The 15702-nt window shown below is 32.7% G+C and overlaps 1 non-coding gene across 1 annotated transcript; it reads left to right on the top strand.

Moving 5' to 3' along the window:
• Positions 1-15024: 15024 nt before the first annotated feature.
• Positions 15025-15097, top strand: Trnar-ccg (transfer RNA arginine (anticodon CCG)). The gene has a single exon. It is a non-coding gene; the product is annotated as a tRNA-Arg (tRNA).
• Positions 15098-15702: the final 605 nt, after the last annotated feature.

The raw sequence follows: 15702 nt of genomic DNA, 5'->3' as shown, positions 1-15702 counted from the left end.
TAATGATTATGTCTGAAGTCATAATTTAAAACAAATGATCTATTTATCTATCTATCTATCTATCTATCTATCTCTCTCTCTCTCTCTCTATATATATATATATATATATATATATATATATATATATATATAAGTTAAACTGTCCGTTTGCGTGTCTGTGTGAGTTTGTGTGTGTACATTTTCGTACCAAATGACTCTATCAATTTTCAGTCTACAGACCCGAATATTGACATAAGGGGTACTGAGATTTAGGGAAATTATTTAAATCGGTTTACGATCAGAAATTTTTTATGAAGGGGTCAAAGTTAAACGCTTTGACCTTTAAAAACTCTACAAAACTCCTCCGCCAATTTTGGGTCTCAACACTTGAAATTTTAGCTGTACATTACTTGGACATGCATACATTTTTTAGTTTGATTTGGAACAAAAGCAACAAATGTGATACGGGTAAATATGGGGTCAAATTTAAAAAAAAATGCTCTGCGGGCTCTTCCAAATTACTCATCCAATTTTAGCTGTAAACATTTGAGATTTTACATAATATAGATATAGGGCAAGCTTTTTAATCGTTTTTTTTTTTGTCGAAAATATGTCTGTAAATTTGGCTGTAAAAGTTAAAAAATTGATCTTTTCGGTCTCTATCAAACTACTTAGCCAATTTTGGGTCTAAACATTTGAAATTTTACATAAATGTTATTCACACGTGCAGCAATTCCTTTAATTAGATATTGAGCGAAAATTTTTCTGACAAAAACTCAAAGTTTTACGAGTTTACCTTTGAAGACTCTACCAAACTCCTCCGCAAATTTTGTGTCTAAACGCTTGAAATTTTAGATGTAAGTTACATTGACACGTGTAAAACATTTTAATATATACATTGTGACATACAGTTATAAACAGTACAGAGGGCCAGAGCAAAGCCGGCTGAACTGCTAGTATATCTATAAAATGAGAAAATATGTGTGAGAACATTTCTCAACTCACATACTAAAAGAATTTTCGATATGAACACTTGAAATTTGGTATGTAGGGTATTCGGACATGTGGAAAAATTTTAAGCGATTTTTATCCAGAAACAAAGGCTGCTAACGAGTCAAAAGAAAATAAATTTTACTTGGCAGTCATCAAATTTTTATCTTTTTCTAAATTGCTTCACGAATATCAAAACACTTTTAAAGGAACGTGGCAAGCTGGTATAATTGTTATCGTACTTGATTCACTCTCTTAAGATTTTTATTTCAATTTTAGCTTAAGTATAATAATATAATTCTCGCATGCACATACCTTAATTTCTTCCTGATTTTTTTTCTTTATTTTTTAAAGGAATTTCACATCACGTTTAATACCGGGCAACGCCGGGTACATTTTCCAGTAAATCACAAATCTATCGCTGTTGTAGGTTTAATTCTACTATAAATAATGTTTATACATTTATTTTTTTAATGATTATGTCTGAAGTCATAATTTAAAACAAATTATCTATCTCTCTCTCTCTCTCTCTCTCTCTATATATATATATATATATATATATATATATATATATATATATATATATTAGTTTAAGTATATTTTGAATTACGAGAAGTGAACTGCTTAGAAATAACAATTCTCGCATGCACATACCTTAATTTCTTCCTGTTTTTTTTTTTAATTTATTTTTTAAAGGAATTTCACGTGACGTTTAATACCGGGCAACGCCGGGTACATTTTCCAGTAAATCACAAATCTATCGCTACAAAACTATAATTATGTAATTATGGCAATGTTTCAAGTTCTATTTCTAAGAGTGGTTCGTGGAAAGTAATGCTGGAAAATTTGATCTTTATTTGTTGTAAATTTATTATCTGTAATTACGATAGTTTCCATCTGTGAACGTAGTTCATATCTCTGACATTTGGAAATGAGGAAAAACTCCGCAATAGATACTACTTTTACTGTTATTTTTAGGGGTTACTGAAAAGATCAATTATATTTTGGATGGAAGGTTTTCTTTCGAATGAACTCCGTTGATATTTAAAACGCCCACGTTTTCAGTCCCTTACTTTTCTCCACGCTCAATATTTATTACGTTTTAAATGATATTAAGAGAAAAATTCTCTCTCTCTCTCTGTGTATCTCTCCCTCTCTCTCTCTCTCTCTCTCTCTCTATATATATATATATATATATATATATATATATATATATACAGAGAGAGAGAGAGAGAGAGAGAGAGAGAGAGATGTATTTTGTGTACAGAAAGTTGTTAAATGAGACAAGCCATTGGTACCGTCGGTTTCAAGCCCGATAATTAGGACCGTTTAAGATATCCATATAAAGCTCCCTTCAGCCAATACTCATCCGAAGAGAGCTTGATATGGATATCTTAAACGGCCCTAATCATCGGGCTTGAAACCGACGGTACCAATAGCTTGTCTCATCTAACAACTTTCTGTACACAAAATACAATCTCTTAATTTCGGATTTTCCTTTTAATTGAGCCCTCTGCTGGATTTTTCCCCCCAAAAAATGAATCATATATATATATATATATATATATATATATATATATATATATATATATATATATATATATATATATATCTTCTCTTCTATTCTTCTATTCTATATAAATAAAATGAACTCATTTTTTCCGTCTGATTTTGACATTAATAGGATTAAAAATCAAGATATTTCATGCAAATATAATATGCACAAACGGCAGAACAATATCTGAGTTGTGTTATAGGCTTATTATTTCTCAAATTCCTCGATAATCTTAGATTTCTATACTTTTTCTGCTGAGAAGTCACGGCCAAAATCGGTTAAGATCAATGGAAGTGGTAAAATATTTTCTCTCTAATAAATTCCTCCTACCCCTGCCACCACTTAACACCGTTTGGGGATCGTTCACAAGGAACAGTTGAGAAGAGAACACCGGTTTTGCTTCGTAGTTCTTTCATGTGAAGTTATTTAAAATCACTAAGCTGCAGTGCTCTGTGGCGTAGTGGTTAGCGTGCTGGACAATTCACATTATATTTTCACGTTCGCGCCGATCTACCGTAGTCGTTTTTTTTTTTTTTTTCCTAAACAACTGGAATGGACTTTTCTTGGTGGCCGAACTGTTAACGTTGCAGATGTTTTTTTTTGTTGTTTTTTTTCACACTTTATTTTCCTACTTTTACTCATGACTCCGGGTTTGATCCTTCCTACTTACCTACCATAACATTTTTTAGAACTCTCCCCCCGTCCCGGAAACAAACACTTGGGCAACGCCGGGTACCCCCGCTAGTATATATATATATATATATATATATATATATATATATATATATATATATATATATGGTTGGTTGGTTTCATTTGTTTTAGGGCATATCAACCTTTCCAGGTTATGTAATGCCGAATCCAGTTATTTTGAAAAAGAAAAATTAATAGAACATATTTGTTTTTTTTTCCAAGTCAGTTTCTATTTAACCCATAGTTGGGATCCTGGCAGGTATTACCACTCCGGGTCACAGTGGACCTGGAAGCAATGACAATTAAAGGGTGGCTGCATACTCCCCAAAGCCCGCAAGCTGGGGCCTCACCATCGGATATAGTTTAAAGTCATGTCCAGGACCTATATATATATATATATCATCCTTACAACTATTGAGTTGACAGTCGGTACTTCTACGCTCTGCCCCTTAAGATCTGTACCCGGAAAGGACTTTGAAACATCTATTGATTTAAACATTTTACCGCTGCTCTCTGTCTCTCTCTCTCTCTCTCTCACTGTCTATCTGTCTGTCGGTCTGTCTAACTCTTTCTCTCTCCCTCTCTCTCTCCCTCTCTCTCTCTCCCTCTTTATATATATATATATCTTTATATATATATGTATATTTATATATATACATATATATATATACATATATATACACATACACACATATACAGTTTGACCAAAAAAAAAACAGGCCCCAACTATATTTAGGCCCCGTTTTTTAGTGTTTTGTCTGAATGAAATGAAATGAAACTTTGTGTCATTTTTAGTTTATTATACTCAAAACATGAGGGTCTTTGGCCTTTTTTCCCCCGTTCTACAGCATATGTTCTAGATGGCCTCCCTGTACCTTTTTTTTGGGGGGGGTCACCCTGTATATATATGTATGCATATTGTTTTTCTTTGCAATTTATGAATATAATAAATTGCGGTTTCACTTAATGTCTTAACAAGCAAATTCCAGTATTGCTACAAATATAATTTGCTGATTTCTTTCTGTCTCCTGTTCAGAAGAATAGCCAGAATAGCATTCTTTGTAAACTCCCGGGAATAAGGACTTAGTAAATTATTTTGAGGAGTATTCAGTTAAACAATAAATTTTGATTGTAAAGTTTTAATTTTCTTTCTCGTATAATAAACTCTACTCTCTATTGCATAGTAAGCTTTTTTTAATTTGGTTGGGATTAAATTATCTATATATAAATATTGGCATTAATATTCGATTGAAGTTTACCATTGCATATATCAGGTAAACTCTACATCCTTTTGATTTCATTACTGATCAATATATATATATATATATATATATATATATATATATATATATATATATATATATATATGTATGTGTGTGTATATATATACATATGTGTATATATATATATATATATATTTATATATATATATTCGTTTTTATTTTGTGTGTATTGATATTCATAGTAAAAAATCTAAAAACCTCTTTTGTATTAGTATTTATTTGTTTTCTCACCAAAGCAAAATGTGACAGGAGGTCGTTTTTAATGTGGGGTTAAACCAGCCCCCCGAAAAAAAGGGAAAAGGGGCACTCTGATTGGGTCCAAAAATAGTAATTGCCCACGTATAAAGGGTTTCTTCTGCATTGACTGGGGCACATCTGTTAAGAGGTCATAATAAGGGTCAAAGTTTAAAAAAAAATGCCCGTTTTATTTTTTTGCTCAACATACACCTCCAAACACCTGGCCAACGCCGGGTTGAAATGCAGGTACATAATAAAACATTTTGATTTCTTGGTCGTTACTATTGTTTTTCTTTGTTTTTGTTTTTTGTTTTTTTTTTGCTTTTTTTACTATTGTTTTTCTTTGTTTTTTTTTTGTTTTTTTTTTTGCTTTTTTTTACCCATTCTGAACAAACATTGAATTTAAAACAATTAAGTATATAATAAAACATTTTTATTTCTTGGTCGTTACTATTGTTTTTTTTTTGCTTTTTTTTTGCTTTTTTTACCCATCCTGAACCAAACATTGAACTTAAAACAATTAAGTATATAGTTGGTAGTTCTACTCTCTGCTATTCAGGATCGGTTCCCAGGAACAACTTAAAAGATATCTGTTTACAAGTTAAAAAATCATTTCATCCAAGGCATGAAAATTGTTAAACAAAATCTTTTTACTATAGACTTTAAAAATAAAGGTACAAGATTCAATTTGAAATTTATTTATCTTCAAAGTGTACTTTTATACATTTTACAAAGTAAGGTATGCAAATTTAATACCTTACTTTGTAAAATCTATAAAAGTGCACTTTGAAGATAAATAAATTTCAAATTGAATCTTGTACCTTTATTTTTAAAGCCTATAGTAAAAACATTTTGTTTAACAATTTTCATACCTTGGATGAAATGCTTTTCTAACTTGTATCCTATCTTTTTAAGATTATATTTTATTTAATTTATTAATTTAAATTTAAAAAAAAGATGAATGTTATTTTGTATGTATTTATAAAAACTCTCCTACTCTCTATTTCAGATTGTATTTCTCCTCACACCACAACTCATTTTTGCAACCCCCTCTTTGTATTATTACAGGTCTGAATATTCTCTCTGTTTCAGTTTGTAATTTTCCTCACTCCACAACTTTTTTGCAACTCTCTCCCTTTGTCATACGTGCCTGAATAATAAGAAAATCTGAATTTTTTTAACAAAAACTTTAAACCAACTTTTTTAGATTAATTTTTTAAAACTTCTTTCAGAATAGAACATCTTTACAATTTAATAAGGAACATATTTCATATAGGTTTCATCAAAAATATTCAGTAGATAACGAAAAAAATAGAGATGAAAAATTCAAAAGGAGTGTATAACTGGTTACGCTCAATAGTAGTCCTCGCTAGCGAAAGACTTTGTTATTATTGTTATTCTATTATTATTATTATTATTATTATTATTTAAAACATTTTGTGTCCTGCGATTTCGCTCGAGGACTAATTTAAACACTAGCAGTATAACCCGGTCTTGCTTGGGGATTGCTTCGATGCCAATTTTATACTTATTGTGATCTGCATCTTTGGTAATTCTAATATTTTCTTCTTTTTTTTTCAATTTTTGTAATCCTAAAATAATTTTAGTACATTTTGCTACTTGATACCTTACTCATTAACGTAGTCCCCAACATATTGCATGCAATGTGCAGCAACAATGCAATCACTCTGATTTTCCCCATTATTAGCTATTTTTCTTGCTTCAGCCGAATTACTTTAGCGGGGTTTTGAGGGCCATAATGTCTTCAACCATAGACGAAACAAACCACAGTGTCACAAATTACTATCTATCCCTTGTAAGAATTTATGGGGGTGTCGCTGTATAGTACTACATTTAGTTACCTGTGTTTTGTTTCTACATGTGTTTGGTTGTTGGGATATATGTTTTGTTAAATCCATATATAACGGACCTCTGTATCACATTTTCACTAAATATGTGTAAGCTGTTTTGCAATTTCTTCAGGGTCAGTTGCTTGTTCAATGGACGTTCGAAAAGAGAAACATAATTTACTTTTACACTGCTAAAAAACACGTTAATTTCAAATTCTTATAGAATTCTTTGCAGTTAATAAATATATATATATATATAAGAAATTTACGTGCGGAGTTTGAACTTACAGGCCACGTCATGCAAAAGAAAAGAAAAGAAACACGCTATCACATGCATCCAGTAGAAGTTTCACGGCCCGTTGTTCTATCAATGTTCCTAAGCGACACGAAACAAATGGTTATTCTGATGATAGACAACTTAAAATAACGGTTTCGATTATTGAATAGCGGTTATTATAGTGGGTATTCTGAGACAAAAATTAGTTAAGATCACTCCCAAATTTATACACCTTCTGTAAATTTTAAAGAAAATCTGTTCAGCCGTTTCGGAGTTTATAGCGAACGGTCTCACACAAACACACAAAGTTACATCTATATAATCGTAGAAAAGACATTTACCCCCTCTCTCGCTCTTTCTCTCTCTCCTCTCTCTCTCTCTCTCTCTCTCTCTCTATATATATATATATATATATATATATAGAGAGAGAGAGAGAGAGAGAGGGAGACAGAGAAAGAGAGAGAGAGATAAATAGCAAATAAACATTATGAATATCATTTAAATACGCTAGAGTGTGAATCTATTGTTAAGTTGCAATTTTAGTCGTTTTGAACTGCTTTAAAGCTTCACCGCTCACTCATTTCTCGACCAAATTTCAAAAATTATTTCAGTTTATAGATTACTTTTTAAGCTCTATTGTGAAAAGAAAAATCAATTTTCGTTCAGTAAAACAAAAGTTATGATAAAGTTTCTCCTGCTCCAAATCGAAAAAAACATAACGACGTGAGATACGTTTTTTATGACTAGTTTCCATAGCGACCACGCCGCTTCAGTGACTACTCTTGCTACAAATTCACTGCTGTCGCGAAAAGAAAAGTAACAATTTAAATAGAGAGACGGAAAGCAGGAAAGGGAGATAACTGGGGGGATTTTATTGAAAGCAGACGAGTGATGTACATTGTTATTACATATGTGTATGGTATGTTTATCGGGGTAAAAAAAATAAAACTGAAATTAAACAAAGAACAAGTGGATTTACTGGAAGCATGGAAAAATCATGGATTACGATAGAAAAACCGAGCATTAAAAGTAATATGGTTAAGCTTAAACATGGAAAAGTAAAGGACTAGTTGTTAAAACTGGAAAAGAAAAGGATAAGATATACTAGTAAATATATAATAAATATTTAACTTAAAATACTGCAGCATTAAGAATTCAATTCATCACATTATATAATCAATTCTTTATGCTGCAATATTTTAAGTTATTAAACCATTATATATTTGACTAGAATATTTTTTCATATTCTTTTCCAGGTTTAACAGCTAGCCCTTTACTTTTCTATGTTTACGCTTAACCACATTACTTCTTACATTCTAACACACACATATATATATATATATATATATATATACATATATATATATATTCTAACACACACACACACACACACACACACACACATATATATATATATATATATATATATATATATATACGTTTTATTTTTTAGTACAGTATTTTTCTTTTTAGTTACATTATTGTTTCAGCTACGCGACCGTCTTTGGCCGTCATGTAGCCTCCTCAGACTTTTCTGAAAAAATAATGTACCTATTTACTATGCCTCCCCACGGGACAGAGTAAGAGACCAGGGTCGTTTTTTTAACGTGGAGAAAAGGTACAAAAATAAAAATTGTCTCAGTCGTGAAGGATTTCTCTTCCACCGAAAGAGAACAAGAAATAGAAGTGCAGCATCTGAAGAACAGAAACAGAAAAATACGGTAATAAAAAATAAAACGCTTATTTGCTCTACAACAGCATTGCGCACTTTCTTCAGGTTTTTATTAATTACCATTTCTACTATATGCATATATATATATATATATATATATATATATATATATATATATATTAAAGGAGATTAGAACAATAGTCTAAAGAGCTGAGTGTATTTTAATGTAACAGTGAAATTACTAGTTTAATTAAAATACAGGAAATAGAAAGTGCTCGTTGTAACTTAGATATATAATAAGCTCGATAGTTAAATGTCCTAGAGCTAATTCAATATTAAGTAATGTGATTGATAATTTAAAATTTAAAAATCAAATTATAATTAAATTAAAAATCCGTTTCATGAGAAGGAACAATAACAAAATCAATTATCTGTACGATCGTTTCGGAAAACAATGCTTTTTATTGTGGTATATATCAACTTATGTACAATAATTACATATAGTTTTTCAATGAGCAAGGTCTCCTCGTCAGCAAATTTTGAAGGGTTTTTATTGAATTTAAAAGACACCATAAATAAACCTAGCATTAAAAGTAAGGCAGATGAATCTGAAAAAAATTGAAATAAAAGGTCTGGATTTAAAATTTATAAGAAAATTAATATGGGTTAGAGATAGAAATAAGTAGAGGAAAATATAGATATGACTTTACATAATAAATTTGCTTTAAAAATATATAGAGATATTTACCTTTTAATTTTTCGCTTTTTAAATTCATATATATATATATATATATATATATATATATATATATATATATATATATATATATATATATATATATATATATATATAGATAGATAGATAGATAGATAGAGAGTGACAGGGGGAATACATATATATATATATATATATATGGCTATGTGTGTGTGTGTGTGTGTGTGTGTGTAGTTAGGGATAGAGAAAGAAAGAGCGATATAAACAGCCAATAAACCTTTATATGAACACTAGAGCTATATATAAAAAAAAAACGTTTTATTTTCTTTCTCATTAATTCTGTTTGATTTTTCTTGTTGTTTTGTTTAATTTGGTTACTCCCCACCCCCTGTTTTTGTTTTTAAATAACTCCCTGCAATTCCGGCCGATTGACGCATGCCATTCACACAGAAAACCGCTTCACTTCAACATCTCTTTCTTGTCACTTTAGCACTCAGAACTGTCAAATATATCTATGATGTTTTGACGAGAGAATGAAAAGAAGAAAAAAAACACTTCTAATCTTATTTGATCTATTGAAAGATTTTACCCTTTCTTCTCTCTTTTTTTGTTTTGTTCTTGCGTGCCAAACAAAGTCGATATTTACATAAATTCTTTTCGTTACTGGCACAACGTTTTCTTTCCCTTCCCGTTTAGCACATGCAAATATTCTCACCTTGGTTTTCAGTTATTGACCAGAACACCGTCACTCTTTTGTTCAATATTTTTTTAAAATATTTTTCCACTTCCAACAAGTTTTATTGCCGGCGTTGCCCGGGTGTTTAGAGGTGTATGTTGAGCAAAAAAAAAAAAAAAGCTCAATTTCTTAAAAACTCTGACCTCAATTATTACCCCTTAACATTTATTGCTTTGGGTTCAAATCAAGTTATTAAGTTAGATCCATGTCCAAGGAACCCTTATCTAAAATTTCAAGTGGTTAGACACAAAATTGTCGGAGTAGTTTGATAGAGTTCTCAAAAGTCAAATTGCTAAACTTTGACCCATTAACAGGGAAATTTCTGGCCGAAAATAGATTAGAAAGATTTTCCCAAATCTTAGTAGCCTATCTATCAAATCTCAAGTCTGTAGACTGAAAATTGAGAGAGTTATTGCGTATGAAATGTACACAGACACACACACACAGACAGACACGTTCAGTTTTATATATATATAATACATTATAGCATAACATACAAAAATTTGGGATTGTTCAGAACAGGTAACTATAGGGAGGGGGTAAGCTACTAGATATCCGTTCATATTTTATTTATATTTATACATATTAGTACAGCTTGGGAAACAGGAAACAGGGAGGGAACTTCAATGTTTTTTTTAGTTCTATGGAATAAACCTTTAGAGTAGAAGGATTTTCAGCATCTAAGAACCTCAAAAATGAAGGGGTGGTGTTTTGTTGCTTGCTGAGTAAGTAGGTGTTATATAAAAGTCTGGTAGTGAATATTCTTTGATTCTCTTTCTATCCCGGACAACGTTGGGTCTACCTACTAGTTGATTATGTACATAGAGGCTATGTACATCGATTGGATCCAATGCTTTTAGTTTATCAGAGAACATTCCATACAAGTACTTGCAAAACAGGCGTATGGATAGGGACATTGCAGCGATGAGGCAGATGTTGGTGTTGAGACGTCGGTATTTGCTTTATATATTACTGGCCTGGCTGTACGGCGTTGCCTCGGGCGTGTCGAGGTGTGTGTAATGGGAATGGTTGAGCAATAAAAGTTCTAAAAATAAATTAAAACAACTCAAAATAGCATCGAGTAATCATGCGAGCGAAAAAAAAAAATAGGTGTATAAGGCAGCCCCGAACCCGTAACGCGCAAGGTGAAAAGGATAAAAAAAAAACAAGTGGTTTTATCGATGTGTCCACTGCGGTTGTGACGTCACGCGCGTTCGAAATAACCTATTTTATGCGACATCGTTCAGGTGAGGCTTGAATAACTTGCAATGCAAAATGTCGACAAAAAACTTAACCTCTCCTTGTAAAAAACAAACGGCCCAGTTGACGGTGAAAAAATGAATTTTTTTTCGAACTGAATAAACATGCTACATTGAATAAAAACACAAAAAAATTTATCCAGTTTGGTAGAAAAGTAACTTATCTTGCCTTTGATAACATTTATTTGTTATATATTTGTTTTTTGACAACATTTTTCGAATCTATGTGTACAGTAATACAAACCCACGAAACTTTATTAAAAAAAACATTTTTACGTATTGACTTTTACGAAATTACAAAATAGTTATTTTCAGTAAATATTAGGTAAAAGGAAAATTAGTATGTACGCAACGTCAATATTCTTCGATGCGTAAGTAACTTTTAATTGTCCTCACTGATTAAAGATATTTGAGTATTTTCTAGAAAAATTCGAGCATAAGGAATATGGTTAATATTAAACTTAGAAAAGTAAAAACACTACTTTTTAAAACTGAAATAAAAAGATATTCTAGTAAAAATATAATAAATGTATAACTTAAAATATTGCAGCATTAGGAATTCTTTTAAAATTCAATTTATCATTATATATAAATTCTTGATGCTGTAAGATTTTAAGTTATGAATTTGTTATATTTTATTACTAGATTATCTTGTCTTTCTCTTTTCCAGTCTTAACAACTAGTCCTTTAACTTTTCTATGTTTAATCTTAACCATATTACTTTTCATGCTCGCATTTTTCCATGTAATCCATGATTTTTTTCAGACTTTGCTTTAAAATAATATTTTCATTTTTGTGTTCAATATCATACGTATGGTATACAATCCATAAAAAAAAATATTACCAACTTCTTAAATTGAATAAATAAACAAATCAAATAAAAGACGTAATTGAATAAATGAACAGAAAAAATGACAAACGTGAAAGAAAAATAATTAACGGGCGGCATCACAAACGAAAGGTTATCAACCCTACCACGGCAAAAAGAGAGAAACAAAATTAACGGGCGCCGTCGTAAGCGAAATATTATTAACCCTACCATGATTCACAGCAGCACTTTGTTGACTCTCTCTATATAACCGAAATAAGATGACATGCGAACGACATTCCCGCTATGATTTTTGAGAGTGTCGACGACGAAAAAGTTGCTTTGGTAACTAACAGCCAATCAGAAGAAATCGTTTCTAAATCGTCAATATTGAAAAAAGTTGCCATGGTAACCAACAGCCAATCAGGAGAACCCAGATCTCACGTTCCTTCCGGGGAACATCTTGATAGTACTCCTTGATAGTACTCCTTTGTAAAGTGTTGTCCGTCCGGTGCGTATTCATTATGCACAATCCCACGGATATCAAATAGACAGTCAACATCACCTTGATTTTGCTTCGGTCCTGTCGCGGTTTTTCGGTCTTGGAGACTCGGGATGCTTCCATTGCAACGACTGTCTTTTATTTTCTGGATCGCCCCCGTACATCCATGACTCGTCTCCAGTCATCACGGCTTTTGTTTCCAAAATTGAAGACGCTACTAAAAGTATCCCGTTTTGAAAGTAGAGAAAAGATAATGCGGAACGCGGCGGGGGATATGAACACCATCCCAAAAGAAGATTAACAGTGGTGTTTCTAGCAGTGGAACCATCGGTAGGCTAAATGTGTGCAAGCACAAGGGTCATACTTTGAAAGGGATTCGAGTCCAAACCCCGTCAGGTACGGGAAATATTTTTTCTCGCCCATGGTCGGATACTTTTTAGCCAGGCCACGTATCTCTCTCCTTCTCTATCTCTCTCTCTCTTTCTCTCTCTCTCACTCACTCTCTCTCTCTATCTATCTTTCTCTCACTCACTCTCTCTCTATCTCTCTCTCACTCACTCTCTCTCTCTATCTCTCTCTCTTTCTCTCTCTCTCACTCACTCTCTCTATCTATCTATCTTTCTCTCACTCACTCTCTCTCTATCTCTCTCTCACTCACTCTCTCTCTCTATCTCTCTCTCTCTCTCTCTCTATATATATATATATGTCGTAAACAGCCTTCCTTCCTCTCTGTGGCCCTCTCTCCCTCTCTCTCTCTCTCTCTCTCTCTCTCTCTCTATATATATATATATATATATATATATATAGAGAGAGAGAGAGAGAGGGCCACAGAGAGGAAGGAAGGCTGTTTACGACAGTGAAATAGATTAAATTGTTAAATCTAAATTGAAGTCTATCAATTCAAAAATCGCCGACTTCCAATATTTTGAGACAGGCCTCGTATCCCATGTCCAGACCTACACGCATTGGTTTAATCTCAAAAGGCAATGGACACCCTCTGTATAAGTGACAGCGACTGTAATTGTGAGGCAGGAATTGTGCAGCCTCCAATAACACCTATCCTGAATCAGCACTTTGTTGGAGTCCATTGCCAAGGAGAAGTGCAAGACGACTAGAAACAATGCCAAGATGAGCCGAGCGTACATACAGCTGCTGGAATTCCTAATTTGTCATCCATTTTAGTACTGACTAGGCACAACGTTGCTAAACCTAGCTGATCTAAAGAGAACCGGTTTGACAGCGTGTTTACGTCGTATATATCCTCGGAGCTAATTGTCTAGATTAAAGGTAGAGGATTGCGTCAGGAGTAATAAACATTCTGCAACGAGTTTGATGCATACTCCCTATCCATTTGCTTTGTCTCGCTGTGACTATTTATAAAACGAGATTCAATGAAGAATTTGAATTTACCTGTTCTGAAGTCATAGAAACTCCTATGTTAATTGTAGCGACGGGGCTAAGGTTAATTACATGTTGGTAATTCATACAGTATCGTCTGCCATCCCGCTTCAAATCAAGCATTCAAAAATATTTATAAACCTCTACTTCGACATCGGAACTGATACTTGTATCTCCCTTCTTTCTTTCTGTGAACACCTCTTATTTCTACGTTTTATCTCCCTTTCCTTGCCCCCCCCCTTTCTCTCTCTCTCATGTTTTATCTCCCTTTACTTGCCCCCTTTCTCTCTCTCATGTTTTATCTCCCTTTGCTTGCCCCCCCTTTCTCTCTCTCATGTTTTATCTCCCTTTCCTTGCCCCCCTTTCTCTCTCTTTCATGTTTTATCTCCCTTTGCTTGCCCCCCCCCTTTCTCTCTCTCTCATGTTTTATCTCCCTTTGCTTGCCCCCCTTTCTCTCTCTCTCATGTTTTATCTCCCTTTGCTTGCCCCCCTTTCTCTCTCTCATGTTTTATCTCCCTTTCCTTGCCCCCCTTTCTCTCTCTCATATTCTCTTTCTTATTATCTCTATATCTCTCTCTGCTCTTCTGGCCATATAAAGATTGTAATTTCCAGCCGAGAGATACACAGTAATGTCTAGCATGCGCTCGCTGAAATGGAAACACTGGCTGCGAGCCAGATCAAACTATCTGATTTTTTTACTTTTACTCTTATTACTATACTATGCAAAATAGTCTATATAAATAGGGTGATTCTATTTTTTTTCAAGAATTATATATATTTGTCGCACTATGTAGTTAACGCCGGTCTGTTTCATTATTTTGTGGAGAGCTGTCATTTAGTTGCATTGGATCTGGTGTTGCTGCTATTAAGAACGCACGGCTTTTGCTGGTAAAGAGAAAAATGAAGAAAATAATATCGAAAGGTTGTATTCCTTGTTTACCTGCCACTCCGAATGAATTACGTGGCTGAAAAAGGAATTAATTAATCAAATATATATATTGTATACGTTTGAGTATCAACGAAAGAATAACCTAACAAATATTGATATTTACTGCTATGTGGAAACTGTTGACCCTGTGGCCTAATGGAGAAGGCGTCTGCCTCCGGAGCAGAAGATTGTGAGTTCGAGTCTCACCAGGGTCGGTCAGAATTTTATTAAATAAATATAGAAATATTGGTTGATAATTAGTTGCATTTGATAAAAATAAAATGACAGATCTCCACTTTTAACTTGGGTTAAATCTATAAAACTAGCAAGTCGATCAGCGATGCCCGGTCGTAAGATACGCTTAAATACGATATTTTAATTCTCGCTAATTTGGTTTTATTAATATATATCTTTTTATCTGTAGATTATTATATTGTACCTAATATATAAAACTGATTTCCCGGCGTAGCCTGGTCGGACAATATGCTTAAATACAATGTTTTATTTAAGACTTCGTATTTATCATTACAAGCGGGCCCTGTGAAAATTCCACAGGATACTCATTCCTATATAATATATTGATGTTGGCATTTTGTAGATGGTCGGCGTACATGGAGACACTCTGATATTATTGTAGCTCTTTTGTTTAAACTGCAAAAAGTATTTATCTAAACTTGCATCGACGCCCGGCGTAGCTCGGTCGTAAAGTACGCTTTAATATGATATTTTAATTCTTGCAGAATCCCTATATATTATTATTTAGTTAATTCTCTATCGACCTTTATATATGATAAAGTTGCGATTTAATATAGAGGATGTC

The sequence above is a fragment of the Euprymna scolopes genome, chromosome 42 (assembly GCF_053919585.1).
Source record: "Euprymna scolopes isolate OS-2025 chromosome 42, ASM5391958v1, whole genome shotgun sequence".
NCBI classification, from domain to species: Eukaryota; Metazoa; Mollusca; class Cephalopoda; order Sepiida; family Sepiolidae; genus Euprymna; species Euprymna scolopes.
The sequence above is the reverse complement of the archived record's forward strand: the minus strand, read 5'-3'. Positions and strand labels throughout refer to the sequence as shown.